The sequence below is a fragment of the Sus scrofa genome, chromosome 7 (genome assembly GCF_000003025.6).
Source record: "Sus scrofa isolate TJ Tabasco breed Duroc chromosome 7, Sscrofa11.1, whole genome shotgun sequence".
NCBI classification, from domain to species: Eukaryota; Metazoa; Chordata; class Mammalia; order Artiodactyla; family Suidae; genus Sus; species Sus scrofa.
The window spans coordinates 13636804-13655090 of record NC_010449.5 but is presented as its reverse complement, the minus strand read 5'-3'; the positions used below and the strand labels follow the sequence as shown (position 1 = coordinate 13655090).

General features: G+C 42.1%; 1 protein-coding gene across 15 annotated transcripts in view; it reads left to right on the top strand.

The window, feature by feature from the left end:
* The window catches only part of KIF13A (kinesin family member 13A), a 218491-nt gene that overhangs the window by 61754 nt on the left and 138450 nt on the right, over nucleotides 1–18287 (top strand). The window lies entirely within an intron of this gene.

Genomic DNA, 18287 nt, shown 5'->3' with positions numbered 1-18287 from the left:
CGCAGTGGTTAACAAATCTGACTAGGATCCATGGGGTTGTGGATTCGGTCCCTGCCCTGGCTCAGTGGATTAACGATCCAGCGTTGCCGTGAGCTGTGGTGTAGGTTGCAGACGCGGCTCGGATCCCGCGTTGCTGTGGCTCTGGTGTAGGCCGGTGGCTGCAGCTCCGATTCAACCCCTAGCCTGGGAACCTCCATATGCTGCGGGAGTGGCCCAAGAATTAGCAAAAAAAGACAAAAAAACAAAAAACAAAAAACTGTGATTAAAAAGCTTTAAACAAACAAAAGTCCAGGACCTGATGGCTTCACAGGCGAATTCTATCAAACATTTAGAGAAGAGCTAACACCTATACTTCTGAAACTATTCCAAAAAATTGCAGAGGAAGGAACACTCTCAAACTCATTCTATGAGGCCACCATCACCCTGATACCAAAACCAGACAAAGACACCACAAAAAAAGAAAACTACAGGCCAGTTTCACCGATGAACATTGATGTAAAAATCCTCAACAAAATACTAGCAAACTGAATCCAACAATACAGTAAAAGGATTGTACATCATGATCAAGTGGGATATACCCCAGGGATGCAAGTATTCTTCAGTACCTGCAAATCAATCAGTGTGATACATACACCAAATTTACAGACTGAAGAATAAAAACCATATGATCATCTCAATAGATGCGGAAAAAGCCTTTGACAAAATCCAACACCCATTTCTGATAAAAACCCTTGAGAAAGTGAGCATAGAGGGAACCTGCCTCAACATAATAAAGGCCATATATGACAAACCCAGAGCTAACATCATTCTCAGTGGTGAAAAGCTGAAGGAATTCCTGCTGAGATCAGGAACAAGACAAGGATGTCTACTTTCTTCACTGCTATTCAACATAGTTTTGGAGGTCCTAGCCATGGCAATCAGAGAAGAAAAAGAAATAAAAGGAATCCAAATTGGAAAGGAAGAAGTAAAACTATCACTATTTGCAGATGACATGATACTATATATAGAAAATCCTAAAGACTACCAGAAAAGTGTTAGAGCTTATCCATGAATTTGGCAAAGTTGCAGGATACAAAATTAATACACAGAAATTGACTGCATTTCTATTTATGAACAACAAAAGATCAGAAAGTGAAATTAGGTAAACAATCCCATTTACCATCACATCAAAAAAAAAAAAAAAATCAAATACTTGGGAATAAACCTACCTAAAGAGACAAAAGACCTGTACTCTGAAAACTATAAGATACTGATGAAAGAAATCAAAAATGACACAAACAGATAGCAAAACATACCATGCTCTTGGATTGGAAGAATCAATATCATCAAAATGACCATACTACCCAATACAATCTACAGATTCAATGCAATCCCTATCAAGTTACGAAGGACATTTTTCACAGAACTTGAACAAAATATTTTAAAGTTTGTTTGGAAGCACAAAAGACCCAGAATAGCCAAAGCCATCCTGAGAAAGAAAAATGGAGCTGGAGGAATCAGGCTCCTGGGCTTCAGACTATACTACAAAGCTACAGTCATCAAAACCATATGATACTGGCACAAAGACAGAAATGTAGATTAGTGGAACAGGATAGAAAGCCCAGAATTAAACCCATGCACCTACAGTCAACTAATCTATGACAAAAGGGGGAAGAATATACAATGGAGAAAAGACAGCCTGTTCAATAAGTGGTGCTGGGAAAACTGGACAGCCACATGAAATTAGAACATTTCCTAACACCATACACGAAAATAAACTCCTAAGAGCTGGGTTAGGGGAAGGGTAGGAATAACTGGTGTCTTTGGTAAATGCCACTACTTATATTATCAAACAGATTTCATTCTAGTTTATGTCTCTCCTAGCCAAATATTCTCTTTAAGTAATTTTCAAAGCAAATTGACATCTCAGTGCCTCTTTATTAAGTGTCCCTGAACACTTCAGAGAGATAACACTGCTTGCCTTTGTCATTATTCTTATGGCCACCCTCCATGAATGACTGCTGTTAATTGAACCTATTTCCTAATTAAACCTTGAGATGATGAACTTGGCCTGAATACGGTGGGCACATATGGACACATGGTGATCTGCCCCTGCCCATAGGGCTGTGTTGTTTGTGTGCTATCTGAAGTTCTGTGCATGGTAAACCTGCTTTCTGTTGTGAAGCGCCCACTAGCTTATCTCTTTATAGTGATGGAGGAACCATCTGCACAAGATGGAATACAGTCTCCTCCAGGGACCTAGTTCTAAGCATCATCTTTATCTTGACCTTTTGTGTCCTGAGACTGCCAGCTTGCTGTCTCCACTTAGATGTCTAATTGGCAACTTAAAGTTATCAGGTTTAAAATCAAACTCCTAATTTCCCCGCCTGAACTTGCTCTTCTCACCATCTTCCCATTTTAGTTAGAGACAGCTCCAGCCTTCCTCTTGCACAGGTGTAAAATGTTGGCTTTCTCATTGATTCCTCCCTACCTTCACGCTGCACATCAATTCATCAGCACATCCCTCTGTCCTAACTTTAGAACATGTCTGAAGAAGACGTCTTAGCAGTGTGGTCCCTGAGCACATACTTGCCTAGTGTTTTTGCTCTTGTCAGTCCCTCCACCTTGAATATTTCCCTCCCACATATCAGATGAGTGGATTTGAAGCATTGGTTGATTTTTTTTTTCTTCCGAAAAACATGTTTAGACATAAAACAAGCTTTATTTGAGAGAGGCTATTCTCAGTAGAAATGAGTTTATTGCTCACAGACTTCTCATTTTACCTGCCAGGTCCTATTACTTGAGTGACTAAAAAAAATCTGCAGAGTTTATTTATAAAAGTATTTGTATCAATTGATTCAAGGAGAAACTTAAACTTCGAAGCTTGATCAAACCTGCGTCCTCATGGATACTAATTGGGTTTGTTACCACTATGCCACAGCAGGAACTCCCTTAAAGAGCTTTTATTTGAACCTTCCAGTAGAAGTGGTGGAAGATTTTGGTCTGCTGCCTTTTTGCTGTCCCTTGTCATTTATTTGTCTGAGTGGTTCATTTGAAACTATATGTCCATCAGTGCAGTAATTGTGTGAGGAGGGTCACTCCTAATTACCATAGGTTGTCTTTCCACAAATGTGAAAAAAATCCAAACTGCCAGCTACCAAAAAACCCCAGGGATTCATGACTGGCAGCCTTCAACCCTCTGGAACAGGAAAGATGTCATAGAATTTCCTGTTTTAATTGCAAAGACTGATTGAATTTCAGGGGCATTCTTGACCTCACCATGGTTGATGAGTCTTTTCCTAATGGAAGTCTCCTGACTCATCCACTTTATTTTAAATTTTTTTCGAGACTTAAGGAGAATAGGTTATTGTTTTATTTTGAAATGTAACATATACACAAAAGTGTATAAAATGTGCATAAAGACTTAATAATAAAAATGAACACCCACATACTTTCCATTCAGCTGAAGAAAAACAGGTACCTGTGCTTAAGAAAAGAAGAGCAGACAGAAGGAGTATTGCTTTTAAAATAACCTCACTTTCCCTATTTTTTGTGTTCATTATTCCTTAGCTTTTTTCTTTTTTTAAAAAAATAGTTTTACATTTAGCTATGTATGCCCTAAACAATATTTTGTTTAGTTTTGCCCTTATTGGGGAACTTCATAGCAATGGAATCATACTGACTATATTTGGAGACTTCTTTCTCTCAGCATTTATGTTTTTGAAGCTCATTGCTACATAACTGTAGTTCACGTTCTCACATTGCCGTAAACAATTGCATTGTATGGTTGCCCACCATTTATTTTTCCATTCTCCAGGTTTGTTTCTTTCCTGGTATTTGGAAAGCACTGTGGACCCCAGGTTCAGCAAGTCAGCTTGCCATTCGAAGCTTCATTTGACTGACTGGCCAAATTCCCTGCATCTGCATTGGGAATTTCCAAGTGGTTTACTTTCATTGGTGGGAATACCTTTGTATGTCCTCATTTCTGGAGACCTTCTAGAGAATGGACTTGCTTTGCCTTCTGCATGGATGGTTGGCACTTGACCGGATTCTCCCAGGTCTGGAATCACAGGCCTGTTTCTGCAGGATCTTGTGGATGAGCCTGTCCCTGTGATCACACTCCTTTTCAGGTTCAGAGCTGATTTTTTTTCGAGCTCTAGATAGATGAGGACCAGCCAGTGGTTTATGTTAAGCTAGAGCCAGGCTAGTCTTCAGAGCACCGGAAGATACTGAGGCTTTTCTTCTTCCGTGCTTGGCTTTCCTCCATCTGCTCCCCTCCCACCTATTTCTCATCAGCCACTGGCAGATGTTCTGGTCCATTGTGCCCTCCTACTGAGGGATTCAATTAAGGGGCACTCCCATTGTTTAGTTTCAAATACCCCTGTGAAAATGACCAAAGCTCTGATCAAAAGCTTAATGGGTTATATTTGTGTTCAAAGTTAGAAAAATTTCTGGAAAGATTGTTCTAAGATGTTACAGGTGTCATTGTTTCAGACCTATGACACTTTTGTAAGTCAGTGTCTGAGTGAGTAGGTTTTTTCCACTTTCGTAAAGTGGAGCATGTGAATGTATTTTTGTATATTAGCTGGTTTTTGTTGCTTGAGATTTTGTTCAGCTTTCTTTGAAGTGTGTTCCCTTGAGCTGATGTTAACAGTTTCCAGATTGGGAAAATAATTCTGCAGTAAAATAAAGTTAAATCAGTTTCTTTGCTGCAGGACTTCTCAGAGCCTTTGATACACTATCGTGCTTTGTATTTAAATGCTGATCTAGTAAGGACAGGAGCTTAAAAATATATTTGAGAGTTCCTATTGTGGCTCAGTGGGTTTAGAACCTGCCTAATATCCGTGAGAATGCAGGTTCAATCCCTGACTTTGCTCAGTGGATTAAAGGATCTGGCGTTGCTGCGAGCTGTAGTGTAGGTCGCAGATGCAGCATGGATCTGGCGTTGCTGTGGCTATGATGTAGGCCGGGGACTGCAGCTTCATTTCGCCCCCTAGCCTGGGAACTTCCAGATGTTGTAGGTGTGGCCCTAAAAAAAAGAAAAAACAAAAACAAAAACAAAAACATGTTTGATGATAGACCATGTAGTATATCTCACAGCGATACTCCTCCCCTGAATTCTCTTTGGAAAAGGCATCGTTAATGTATTTTCCATTGTTCATATTGACTTCTTTTACCTATATTTCAGGAATGCAGTGGAATCTTCTAAACTTTAAGATATGTCCTTTTATCCTGAGGGAGGATGTGAACCATTAAGGGCAAACTTATTTTCATTTCACTTTAGATTGAGAATATATAGGCCAAATGTGTGTGTGTGAGAGAGAGAAGGAAGGCAGAAAACTTTTCTGTTTTAAAGTTATGAGGAAGATAATTTTCATTAGCATTTTATGCACAAAATCTTTCTCTGCCTGGAGACATTTATAAAAAGATAACTTAAGTTTGGGCCCTTTTGTTACCCTCCTACTTTCATAGACTATAATTCTAACGGCAATGAACATCCTTCACAAGCTGAGACCTTATTCTTCTCGTCAATGTACATACTTCTTCTCTGTCTCCCTTTCTCTCTCCTTCCGGAACTCTCTTCCTTTTTGGTAAAGGAGAAGTGCGGATGAAGATCTCAGATCTTCAGGGACACCTGTTTGTCTTTTTTTAAGACATGTTTTAAGACAGGTACAGGGCCTGCTGATTCAGGCACATTAGATAGATTTTATTTGGGGCCTTGTCAGTGTAGGTTTTCTTCTGTTGGTTACTGTTCTATGTTCTCTTGGCCTTGAACATATAAAAGACAGAGACTGAAATACAAACTCTCTCATTTTACCTTTTCAACCAAAATTTCAACTAAATTTTACCTTTTCAACGAAAAATTCAACTAAAACAAAAAAATAACTGAAAATTACATATTCTTGTCTAAAATATTTCCTAGTCTGATAAAAAAAACTTTTCAGCTCTACCTGCTGCTCAGATTTTCCTAGGACCCATAAGTATTTTAATATAAGTGAATTTTCTGGATAATTGGCATCTCTTCCTTTAAATACTAGACCTTAACCATTTTGCTCTATTTTTCTTTTTTTTTTTTTTTTTTTGGCCATGCCCTCAGCCTGTGGAAGTTCCTAAGCCAAGGATCGAACTTGTACCGCTACAGTAACCAGAGCCACCGCGATGGAAATGATGGATCCTTAACCCACTGAGCCACCAGGGGCGTCCTCTGTCTTAAGCAGAGGCCTGGGCCAGGGGCAGTGGGCAGGGATACTGGATGTGATCCTGAGAATCTATTATTGTCCATGTGGTGAAGGGAACCTGGGTTGCTCTCAGCTTCCTCTTATCATAGTGTTGGGCTGTGAGGAGACCCACCTTGCTGTCACCTGCTTTCTTAGCCTTGCTTGTTGGCTGTCCTGTCTGTGCTGGAAAACTGCATAATGGAACAGTTCAAATGGGAGTTAGGACAGCAGCCCCAGAATGAATGCGTTAGGAGTGAAGACCTGGCTGACCCCTTGGGGTTGTTGAACATCTCCTCCTGGATACAGGAGGTTCCTGGGGCAAAGAAATGCCTGCTCTTTTCAGTGCTGTGCAAAACCTAGACAAGCCCTTTGGAAGTTTCCAGTCTACCTGTTTGTTCCCCAGAACTGAATATGAATCCACCTTGGCTTGGACACTAAGATAACTTTTGCAATTCTCTAATAGCCTTATCTCAGCATTAGCTATTCCTCATCAGCACCAGATAGGCTTTGTTATCAGTACTTGTTGAGCTGGGTCCCTGTGTTCTCTTGTTACATGCTGTGATGTGGTGTGATGTTACGTGATGCTGTCTTATGCTCTTCCCTCTCCATTTGTATGTATTTGAGATTTCCCCTAATAAAGCGTTCATAAAAACGCAGCGCTGCATAGCTATTCGATTGGTCTTCAGACAGCCCTGAAAGAGTCACGCAGGGGAATACTTGCCATTGTCTCAAATGGTGCTGGCAACCTGGTGATGTGAGCCAAGGACTTGAGGTATCCGTTTGTTCACTTAACAGATATTTATTCATCTGTTTAGTGCCTGGCAGTGTTCTGGGCCCTGGGAACGTAACAGGGTACAAGATAAGAGGGCAGCCCCTGTTTCCAAGGATCTTATAATGCTAGATCCAGGGCAGAAGTCTGTAGATAAGTAAGCAGACAGATAAAGGAGATGGTTTAAAGTGGTGAAAGGTTGATCTCCTGTCACTTAGGTGTCCTCCCAGGGTGTGGCTTCCTGTCGTCTTTCATGGCTCCCTCTCAGGAGTGCTGGTCCTGTCCTGATTTCTTTTTTTCCTCTTCTTTTCTCTTTCTCTCTCTTTTTTCCCTTTTGTTCTGTCCGGTTGTGTGGAGGGTTTCTTGCCCTTTTTGGAAGTTTAAGGTCTCATGCCAGCGTTCAGTAGATGTTCTGTGCCAATCGTTCTACGTGTATGTGGGTTTTTTTGGATGTGTTTGTGGAAGAAGGTGAGCTCCACGTCTCACTCCTCCACCATTCCTGATCCTCCTCTAAAATACGGCACAGAGGAACCATCTACAGAACAGAAGCAGACAGGCCCAGACTTGGAGAGCAGACTTGTGGTTGCGAAGGGGGAGGGAGGGGGAATGGGATGGACTGGGAGTTTGGGGTTAGTAGATGCAAACTACTAACATTTAGAATGGATAAGCAATGAGGTCCTATGGATTAACCCAGGGAACTATATCCAACGTTTGTGATAGAATATGATGGAAGATAATATATTAGAAAAAGAATGTGTATCTATGTATAACTGTGTCACTTTGTCATACAGCAGAAATTGACAGAATATTATAAATCAACTATAATAAATTTAAAAAAAATGGTGAAAGGTGCTGAGGAAAATAGCACCAAGTGATATGAGACAGTAGGTGAGGTGGTACAGGCACCAATTGCAGCAGGCTTCCCCAGGTGAGCAGGCCGTCCCCAGGGAGGGCCTCGCAGACAGACGGAGCTTCTGCGCAGATGCCCTGGGATGCAAACGCTATCTTCTCTGAGTGGTGCCCCAGAGAACGCACAGTGCAGCCAGTTCATCTGACACACACGGCCCCTCCCACCCAGACCTGGACATTAGCCTCCCTCCTCACTACCTGCCACTTTAAGAGCTAGTGAGTAATCCAGTAAACAAGCCACTATAGTATCCTCACTAAGTGGGCTTTCAAATTCGTGGTTAACCAAATAAAGCAGTCGATTTTCTGCAGTGGTAAAATAAACGTACCCAGTGTAAAAACAGGCCGCCTTTCAAGTATGACCATCATAAACAGCCTTGTGGGACATCTGCGTTCTTTCAGGACCTGGTTCTGAGGTTGTTGTTTATGCATGGGTTTGTTTCTTGAGTAAATATGTGTTCTGTCCTGCATAGCAAGCACTATGCAGACTAGACAGGAATGAGCCAGGACAAGTGTGGCCCAGCCTCTGCTTGGGGGACCCTGAGTGGGAAGTGACAGGTGTCTGTGTCCAGGCCATGCACTTACCATGTGCCAGGTGGGGTAGGTGGTAGTGAGCAAAACAGACCCAGGCTCAGCCCTGGTGTAGCTTAGCGTGAAGTGGACAAGATGGACAGTAAAACTGGGGCACTGACAAAGTCGGAAGGGTGCCATCTGGAAGACGAATGGTGAAAAACAGGGGAGATCAGGGAAGGCCTCTCGGGGGAGGTGATGTTCTCGCTGACTGTGAGAAGAAACCAGCAAGGAGGACATTCTTGGCAGAGAGAGCACCATGGGTGATGGCTCTGAGTCAGAGAAGAGTTTAGAGTTCATGGTGGGTAGAAAGGATGAGATGGAAGGTGGGAAAGGTGAACAGAGGCCAAATCCTGCAGATGACAGTAAGGAATTAGTTGACGTTCCAGGCACAACAGGGAGTTATTATAGAATGTTAAGCCAGGAGGATGATAGCACATTTATTTTCAAAAGATCATTCTGGGAGCTCCCGCTGTGGTGCCGTGTGTTAAGAATCTGACTGCATTGGCTCAGGTTGCTGCAGAGGTGTGGGTTTGATCCCCAGCCCAGCACAATAAGTTAAAGGCTCAGGCATTGCTGCAGCTGCCATATAGGTCCCAGCTGTGGCTCCGATTCAATCCCTGGCTTGGAAATTTCCATATGCCTGAGTGCCAGCATTTAAAAAGAAATTCTTTCTGTGAGGTTAGATGTGGGGTTAAAGAATATACCAGAAAGATCCTGAACTAGGACTTAAAATCCCAGCTTTGCGGAGTTCCCTTCGTGGTGCAGTAGTTAACGAATCTGACTAGGAACCATGAGGTTGCGGGTTCAGTCCCTGCCCTTGCTCAGTGGGTTAATGATCCAGCGTTGCCGTGACCTGTGGTGTAGGTTGCAGACGCGGCTCGGATCCCACATTGCTGTGGCTCTGGTGTAGGCCAGTGGCTACAGCTCCGATTTGACCCCTAGTCTGGGAATCTCCATATGCCGCAGAAGCGGCTCAAGAAATAGCAAAAAGACAAAAAAAAAAAAAAAATCCCAGCTTTGCCATTTGCTTTGTCCTGTAGGCCGTTTACTCATCTGAGAAATGGGGCTAATAAGTTCTACTACCTCTCATCCAGGTGAGGATTGAGTGCTTAAGATAAGGTATCAGGAACCATGTGTAACAGACAGAATATGCTCAGTAACGTCAGTGCCCGTTTTGCTCTCCCTCCTTCCCATCGAGCAAAGTGCAGGAGCAGGGTGTTCTGGAATCTGTCCCTGGTGGCCTTGGGGACAGCATCCTTGAGCTTAGCGGCACCTCCCAGTGGCAGCTTCATGAGGTGGGGGGTACCATGGCCAGCTGTGGGACATTTCATTTTTATATTTGAGGTTGATCTGACCCATTCAAGAACTGGTTAGTGACAGTGGCTTTAATATCTTGTTCCAGTGTGATGATGAGTTTAATCGAACTGATTTCCCCCCTTTTCCTTGATGCCCTTTAAAGGAGAGAACTAAGTTGGGATGCTGTACCACTGAGCTCTTTTGCTGATAATTCTCGGAGTTCTGTGAGGGGAATCTGCTAACTTTCATGCTTCTTGCTCATGTCTCGGACTCTTCAACCAAAGGCTTGTTCTTCACTTAATTTACTTGTACTTTCCTGTTGTTTTGAATCTCTGGACATCTTTCACAAATAAGGAGTTTCTGATACAGTTTTGAGGAGAGCATTTAATTCTCAAGAATTCCATCACATGGGTGTTCATTGGGTTCATGCTGTGAGTCTGCCTAGTGGGCAATGGGTTTATTTGGTTTTTTTAGTTTTGTGACAAATACGTGCAAAGAGAATGCTGCTCAGTGGTGGGGTCATAAATATGACCTGGGAAAGTAGCAGCTGTTCTCAGGAACTTAGCAGCATGATTGCAGCCTTGTTTTAGTGATCCTAACCCTTCATGAATTGATATCAGACTTGCTCGTAGTCAGTTCTGCTCTGGGATGGTAACAGGCATTCTGGGGAGGTTACCCGTGCAGTGTGATTAGATGGTGTTGTTTGGGATTTTTTGTTTTTGTTTTGTGAAGGGGGTTATTGGTTTATTTTTTGCTTAGCTTAAACTTTTTTTAAAATTCAAAACTGTTACTAAAGCCCATTTGAGGTTCACAGCAAATTTGAGAGGAAGGTAGAGATTTCCTATATACCTCCTGCCTCCACTCATGCATAGACTCCCCCTTTATTAACATCCCGCACAAGTGATGCATTTGTTACAGTTGATCAATGTACACTGACACATCAAAATGACCCAAAGTCCATAGTTTACATTAGGTAGCATTCACCCCTGATGTTGTACAGTCTCTGGACTTACACAAATATATAATGACGTATATCCATCATTATATCATATGAGTATTGAGTATTCTCACTGCCCTAAAACAGCTCTGCGCTCTGCCTGTATATCCCTTCCTATCCTCCCAAACCCAGGCAACTACCCATGTTTTTACTGTGTTTATAGTTGTGCCTTTTCCAGAATGTCATATAATTGAAATTATATAGAAGGTAACCTTTTCAGATTGTCTTCTTTCACTTAATAATATACATTTAAGGTTCCCCCATGTCTTGTTCTGGCTTGATAGCTCACATTGTTTTTTTAGTGTTATGGTTGGATATCATTTAAAATCAATCCATGGATCCTGCCTTGAATGTGTTTTGATCTGTCTGGGCTCAGAATCAAACTCTTCCTAGTTTGCTGTCCACACTGAAGGTTGAATTGTAATTTTCCTGCCTTTGTGATTTGACTCAATGTGACTTTGACATTTAATGGTTCTGCACAGATGTCTCATAGAGCCTGTGGGCTGCTGAGTCAGGGGTGTCTTGGTCCCACAGCCCTCAAAGTGGTGGGTCCTGCAGGCTCTCAAAGTCCACAAGCATTTGGCATAAGCAGTGGCAGCTGTTTCTATAGCAGATGGAAAGGAGATGGTAGAGGCAAGAATGCAACCCCGGCAGTCTGGTTTCTGCATTCCAGCTTGAAGCCACCATGCTCTATAAAAGGCTCTTTACCTGCCTCTGCTATTCAGCTAATATGCCTGCTTTCATGAAGCCGCTGCAAATAGCATGATGTTTGGTTCTGACTCCCTAATGTCAAAAATGCAAATGTTGTTTATGCAATCATATGCATGCGATCATAAGTATATGCTATCAAGATACAAACTCTCACCTAAGTGAAAATTAATCTTGGAAATAGGAGTCAAACTAGATTAGTTAAATGTATGGTTCTTCCAAATGGCATATTCATTGGGGTCTAGCCTGAGGGGTGGCAGCTAGACTAAGAATTAGCCTGAGGCTGGCCCCACAGAGGTGCTTAATTCTTGATTTAAAATCAGGAGTTGGTACTTACAGCTGCTTTTTATTTTATTTTTTTTTAAAGCTTCACTGCATGGTACTTTTGAAGACACAGCAAGAAAATTGCACAAGAGCCATGTTTTCTCTGCTCAGCTTTGTTTTGGTTATTCTAGTGGGTATTCTTGCCAGGCTCACCCATCTGGGAATTGCAGCCATGGCGATGAAGGGCTGGAGCTCCATGGAATGGCCTGCAGAGCGCTCTGCAGAGATGCTCAGGACTTCTCAGAGCCTTAGCCCACAGCTGGAGCTGGCTGTGTTTTGTTAGGGGGAGAAATTCGGGTATTTTCCTTGATAATATTAGGGGTAAAGAGGTAGAGAAGCTATTATCAGTGGATGATAACTACATAAAATAGTGCCGTATAATTTGTTAAACTTTCCATTTGCTTTGTGCACCATTTTCATTTTGGAAACATATGTAGACTCAATGAACAGCATTATATGTTGGATTAATAGTTACTGTGAGTGTGCTCACATATTAACCTCAAGTTTTACATTTTATTGTAGCAATTTTTTTTTTCTTTTTATGGCTGCACCCTAGCCTGAAAACTTCCACATGCCACAGGAGCAGCCATAAAAAGAAAGTTTATTCACTCCTACAATGCCTCCCTCCCTCAATACTTACAAAGTATCTGTCCCTGATGGATTGGAATTAAAAAGGAAAGAGAGGAGTTCCCATTGTGGCTCAGCAGGTTAAGAACCTGACTAATATCCATGAGGATGCAGGTTTGATCCCTGGTTTCTCTCAGTGGGTTAAGGATCCGGTATTGGTGCAAGCTGTGGTGTAGGTCTTGGATGCGGCTGGGGTCTGGCATTGCTGTGGCTATAGGTGCAGCTCCGATTAGACCCCTAGACTGGGAAGTTCCATATGCCATGGGTGTGGCCTTAAAAAAAGAGAGAGAGACAAAAAAAAAAAAACCTCAAAAACATATAAAATATGAAGATAGTGGAAGCTGTTTGTTCCTTCATTCATCTCATCAGGGCCACTCCAAGGTCTGTGACAAAAGACCATAAGATGTCATTCCATCGTGTATATGTCATTCCATCTTCTTAATCCATTCATCTTTTGATGGACGTTTAGGTTGTTTTCATGTCTTGGCTGTTGTGTATAGTGCTGCGGTGAACATAGGGGTAAATGTATCTTCTTGAATGAAAGTTTTGTCTGGATATATGCCTGGGAGTGGGATTGCTGGATTATATGGTAGTTCTGTACATATACACAATGGAGCACTACTCAGACATAAAAAAGAACAAAATGGTGTCATTTGCAGCCTCATGGATGGAACTAGAGATTCTCATACTAAGTGAAGTAAGTCAGAAGGAGAAAGACAAATACCATATGATATCGCTTATATGTGGGATCTAATATATGGCACAAATGAACCTTTCTACAGAAAAGAAACAAACTCATGGACACGGAGAACAGATTTGTGGTTGCCAAGGGAGAAGGGGAGGGAGTGGGATGGACCGGGAGTTTGGGGTTAGTAGATGCAAACTTTTACATTTGGAGTGGATAAGCACTGAGATCCTGCTGAATACCGCAGGGGACTATATCCAATCACTTGTCATAGAACATGATGGAAGAAGATAATATGAGAAAAAGAGTGTGTGTGTGTGTATATATATATATACGTATGACTGGGTCACTTTGCTGTATAGCAGAAATTGACAGAACATTTTAAATCAACTATAATCAAAAAAAGGAGTTCCCGTCATGGCGCAGCAGAAACGAATCTGACTAGGAGCATGAGGTGGCGGTTCAACCCCTGGCCTTGCTCAGTGGGTTAAGGATCTGGTGTTGCCGTGAGCTATGGTGTAGGTTGCAGACATGGCTTGGATCTAGCATTGCTGTGGCTCTGGCGTAGGCTGGAGGCAACAGCTCTGATTAGACCCCTAGCCTGGGAACCTCCATATGCTGCGGGTATGGCCCTAAAAAGATGAACGACAAAAAAAATTAAAAAGTCACTCCACACCTTGCAGTGGCAGTTCTATCCCTGTAGGTGTAGAGGGGGGTCGGGGTGGGTAGGGCACATCAGGCAACCCATTTTGCAGATTCTTCCTTCAAATCATCTATTTGTTCTCTCCTTTCCATCCTACTTTTCCTCTTTCCTTTGCAGTGGTGCCAGCTTACATACCACTCAGGCTGTGGTTGGTGCCAAGCAGAGGGTCACCAGGATGTCTCACTGTTGACTCTGTAGATGGTGTGGCCTCCTTGACACCTTCCTAACATAGATCTGGCCATGTGACTCTCATTGCACAAACCATCCATAACAACTGCTTCTGGAAGAAGTCAGAGTCTGCATGGCACTCACGCCCTCTGCACTTTGGCCGCTGTTTCTGCTTGAATGTTCTCAATCACCTCTATCTGCTGTTTTCTGAACATATCCTGTACTCTCCAACTTTGTTTCTGCTCTTCCCTGCCTAATATTTGCTCCCAACGCATCTACAGACAGATTTTTGGGGCTTTATTCATAGACCTGTCCAGTGATACTCAATTTCCTGCAGCCCACCCCCTTTCCCCCAGAGGAAGCAGTAGTTTGTAGCCTTCTTCTAACTCCACACTGCCATGTCATTCCTATCTTGCTTGTACAAGCCATTCCTCCTTTGAGATTCTCTCCCACAGTCATGAAGGACTTTGACGCAGGCGGGGCTAATGGATGCCTTTAGCCACGTGGACGACCCACCTGGACACAGATGCTCCACGTCATTGAGCATTCTTATGGACTGTTGTGCAGGACCCTCGCCTGCACTCAAAGAGCTTTCCCTAAAATCTTCTAGACTCAAGAGAGGCAATATACTGTAGCTGTTACAAGTGGGGTCTCTACAGCCAGAGGTCACCTGGGTTAGACTCGTGGCCCTGCTGCCTGTGAGCCACGTGACTTTGAGTGAGTCATGCCGTCTCTGTACCTTACACCTGGTGTTTTCCTTTTAAAACAAAATAATGAAGAGAGCCTTCTGGGGTTATCAAATACGTTAAGTGAGTTAAATCAGGTAGAACTAATAGAAAACCATCTGATACACAGTTAGAGCTCCTTAAGTGTTAGTTGTAATTAAAGCGATGATTGTCCATTCCATTTCGCAGACGCACTGCCGTGACCAGGTTTGAGTTTACCCTCAGTCAGTCGTCAAGCACATTGTTAGCACGTGGAAGAGAAATTTCTGTTTCAGAGGTAGACACTGATCCTTCATGTCTCTTGAAGCACTGACGGGGGTTAGGACTTGGGCATTCCGGATCTTTGGTCATCGAACTTCTAAGTAACTCTCTATAGTTGATAGGCTGTAAATAACAGACAAAAGACTCCTTGTCCCAGAAATCTCTCAGTGTGAGGAAACAATGGTGCTCTGTAGGTTGTTGTCATTGTAATATACTATTTATACTGGCTTATTTATTTCACTCTCTTGTTAAACTTGGCCAGGTTTGTACTACCTACTAAATTAAGTACCGACTCCTCATTTCAAGAACTGGCCGGACGCAGACTTTGGCTTATCTTTACAGCCCCATTTCTGTGTGTGCACGTGTGTGTGTGTGTGCGTGCGTGTGTGGTCCTCTCATCAGATTGAAACTGCATTTCTGAACTCTGTTGACCTCTGAAACTTTTGAGGGTTTGACCCTTCTGAACATCCTCTTGAACTTCTCTGTACGAAATGTTGATCTAGGGGTTCCTGAAATGTTGACCTAGGAGTTCCTGTCATGGTGCAGTGGTTAATGAACCTGACTAGGAACCATGAGGTTTCGGGTTCGATCCCTGGTTTCGTGTTCGATCCCTGTCCTTGCTCAGTGGGTCAGGGATCCAGTGTTGCCGTGAGCTGTGGTGTAGGTTGCAGACACAGCTCAGATCCCGCATTGCTGTGGCTGTGGTGTAGGCCGGCGGCTACAGCTCCAATTAGACCCCTAGCCTGGGAACCTCCATATGTAGTGGGTGTGGCCCTAGAAAAGACCAAAAAAAAAAAAAAAAAAGAAAGAAAGAAATACTGATCTAGAGAAATAATTATTTTTAAATAAGACATTGGAAACAGTCTACATTTTCTGACAATCCTGGAAATCTTTGCTGCTATTAGATGCAAACAATCTTGCCCCCCACATTTGGGGATTATAGGATTATGGTGGTGATGGAAGAAAATCCTCCTATCTAGAGGTTATTTAACCCACTAATGTAATAATTACTTCTGAGTTCTTGTAACAGTTTCAGTTCAACATAAATATGTGAGATTGGAGACCAAGCTCATGAGAGTGGCATGTGGCATGGCCTCTGCTTTAAGTTCTAAGGATACACAGGATTCAAATTGAGACAGGATTACTGAAGGCTACAGGACGTTGTGTGTGCGAGTTAGTGTTAAGCTGTTTCGTTGACCATAGGAATCCTCAGGTATCAGAGGCAGTGAAGGCCAAGGTGGTCACAAACAATTTGGGAGGAATTGAGACGGTGGAGCCCTGAGCTGGGTGTGGGACAGAGGGAAATTTTGATCAGGCAGAAGGGGAGACAGAGTGGGAGAAAGGCATGGAAGTAACAGGAGTTGTGTGGGGAATGTACACAGTGTGGGTGACCTTGAAGAGATCCATCCATCCACTTGCTTGTCCTGGGAGAGATAGGAAGCTGTGGAGTTTTGAAAAATAGAGCTACCATCAATCAGTGTAGAACTGCATGTCCTTATTTCCTCTCCAAGTGTGTGTCTGCAGGTCAGTTAGAGCTGCTTGAGGGGATGCTCTTTGTAGTTCATTGGATGTTTGCTTAGCCTGATTCTGTAAATGAGCCACACAGGTATCTAGGCACTAGGCTGAATCTAACCAAGAGTTAGACGAAACTCTTTGTTGATAAGACTATTGGTATAATGAACAAAGGCTGAAACTGAAAAAAAAATACATGTTTAATATTGGTTATGTCCTGATGTTTATATCATGCATCCTTTTCCATAGATAACATACAAAAATTTTTCTCTTTAGGTCGCAACATCACATTAGTTTTTTTCCCCCCAAAGATAACGTCATATATATGTTTATACACGTATATATGTATATATATATTTCGTTATAGTATCGGTATTACTTATATTGGAAAACTGTTTCTTCAGAACTACCAAAGGCTGATATAGCCTCTGGGGTTTGGGGCAGAAAACCGTGGTTCTGAATTAGGATGAATTAGTTGCTTATCATGAAATTCAAACCTTAAGAAAGGTTTACCACTTAATGAAGTATAGTCGTGATAAACCTGATATAGTCAAGATCCTTGTTCTAAGCTAAATGATGAGTAAATTTGGGTAGCTGCCACTTTACTTAGTGGCTTGCTTTTCTCCCATGCAGCCCAGTCTCCATTTATTCTTCACAAACCATCCTAAGAAACACAAAAGAAGGTGGCAGAATTACATTGGCCTTCTCCTATTATGTGCTGTCTTTCTAAGAGAAAGGGATACACTTATAAAGTACTTAAAGTTCTGAAATAAGATTGGTTTCCTGATGAAAATAAAGCAAACTGTATTGAAAGGTCAATAGGAGAGGATAGCTCTATTATTAGATGGCTAAGGAGGACAGTATGCTGCTGGCTACAAACCAGCACTGGTTCTCTGCTGCTGGTGGTGATGACTGTGCAGCTATGGAGAAATCCCTGGAATTTCTGTTAGCATGTCCAACCCCTTAAGGTTACTTAGTTCATTGTAGCCTAAATGCAAACCATGTATTTTATTCATTTGGCCCATGCTATTTCATATGGCTGCCTAATTATAAGCCACGTCAAGTGGCTTTTTTTTTGCCCTGTTGAATAAAGCCATGATTTAAATGGCTTTTAAAGAATAAAGCAAACAAAATAAGAGAAGGCTTTGTCAAAAGTATGGTGCATGAGGTTTTCATTATTCTTCTATCTACTCAAAACAGATACTTTCTAGAGCAGTTGTTTCATGTAAGGAAATTTTCTTGACAGAAACCTCAAGTTTTATGCACAAAGATATCCATGGCTGTCTTAGAATTAAAAACACTCATGAATTTTTATAAAAACATCTATAAATGTTTATCTTGTGTTAGAGGTAGATACACAGAATGTTGAGACTTGCTTAATAGCAGCCAGGGATACCAGTTTTTCTAGATAGTTTCCCTCTAAAGCCTGAAGACAAAAATCACATTCCTCTTGGACCTGTCTCAGGTCAGAACATAAGGACTCACTTCTTTTTTTAGCTAATTCATGGAATTTCAAGAAGATAATTTTTTCTTTTCATCAGAAGAAATGTCATGATTTCTTCCCCTAGACTTGAAGGTCAGAGTTGTCTATCTGATTGTGGAATCCATGGAGTTTCTTTCCTTGACATGAGCTCTGGGTTTTATTTGGGACCCTCAAAGTTCAGTGAGCAGTGTTGGAGGCAGTGATGGAGAAAGGACACCATGCAGATTTGGCCTGTACTTTAGATTTCCATGCTGTTTTCCCTGGATTCTCTTCCCTTTGAAGAAGGATTCGAGCCACAAGAAAAATTCCCCCATTTCTATTTAACACTAATTTTGCAATTTCTGAATGATGGT